Raw genomic sequence first — 1,179 nt, 5'->3', positions numbered from 1 at the left:
AAACTCTTTTCCCTGGAGATTTTCATGTTCATTCCTTTGTCTAAAATATCACACACACACACACACACAAAATTTGTGTGTGTCTCTGATTTATTCAGAGATAAACAGGTGATGAGAAGACCAAGCGACAGATTCTGCAGTTGTTGTTTAACAACCATCATCATCATCACCGTATTTCTATCACCTATACCACATTCTCTTTAACGATTCCAGCGTGTCTCAAGAAAAGAAGAATAGGTACCGCGCAAGACTTTCCCTGATGCACTGCTGACGCAGAATCTGCTTTCGACAATTCTCTGTACCAAGTCAGTGATGTGACGTGTTGTGTACGCATATACAAGAGGTCCAAGTGTGTGTGTGTGTGTGTGTGTGTGTGTGTGTGTGCAAATGTGCTTGCGTGTGCATATGTGCTTGCGTGTGCATGTGTGTGTGTGTGTGTGTCTGATTGTGCTTGAATGTGTATGTGTGTATGTGTGTGTGTGAGTTAGGACAGTTTGCGTGCAATTTTGTCAACAACAACAAAACACACACACACAAAAAAGTTGCAGCAGTGAAGCACGCAACGATTCATTCTGGATGACAGGTAAATTGAGCAACACGGCAGGCTGGAACAAACAGATTGTGGTCAGTGCCAATCTCCATACATACAGAAATCTAAACCTGATGAAGAAACAAACACACACACACACAATGATTTTTTCCCCCCATTATTATCTATGACAGGAAAATAACATCTTTACCCCCACTCACTTTTTTCCAAGTTTACTTTAAATCTAAGCACGTTCTGTCATCCAATGGAATAAAACGATATATATTGGTTTTTCAAATACGTTACTGGCCTTGGACAATCGCACTCACATATGGCTTGGAAATCAACGTGGAGAGAAGATGGGCCTAAACCACTACTATCAATTGATCAGAAGCATAATGGGGAAAAATACCATCAACACACTGATCAAAACCTGGCGTGTGTGTGTGTGTGTGTGTGTGTGTGTGTGTGTGTGTGAGTGTCAGTTTGTCTGTCTGTCTGTCTGTGTCAGTGTGTGTCAATGTCTGTGTATTTGGGTGTCTGTGTATATGTTTGTGTGTCTATCACATTGTGTGTGTGTGTGTGTGTGTGTGTGTGTGTGTGTGTGTATGAGATTGGCAGTTAAGGGCTAGAACTCAATCACATCATGA

General features: G+C 41.6%; 1 protein-coding gene across 3 annotated transcripts in view; it reads right to left on the bottom strand.

Moving 5' to 3' along the window:
* Positions 1–403: 403 nt before the first annotated feature.
* The window catches only part of LOC143295151 (transmembrane protein 65-like), a 57,040-nt gene continuing 56,264 nt past the window's right edge, over positions 404–1,179 (bottom strand). For all 3 annotated transcript variants that reach the window (XM_076606722.1, XM_076606724.1, XM_076606723.1), the window contains one exon: positions 404–1,179. This exon is cut by the window's right edge and continues 294 nt beyond it. The gene's annotated coding sequence lies outside the window, so the exon portion shown is untranslated.

Source organism: Babylonia areolata, chromosome 20 (assembly GCF_041734735.1).
Source record: "Babylonia areolata isolate BAREFJ2019XMU chromosome 20, ASM4173473v1, whole genome shotgun sequence".
NCBI classification, from domain to species: domain Eukaryota; kingdom Metazoa; phylum Mollusca; class Gastropoda; order Neogastropoda; family Buccinidae; genus Babylonia; species Babylonia areolata.
Note: the sequence above shows the minus strand (reverse complement) of the source record. Positions and strands in the feature narration are given on the sequence as shown.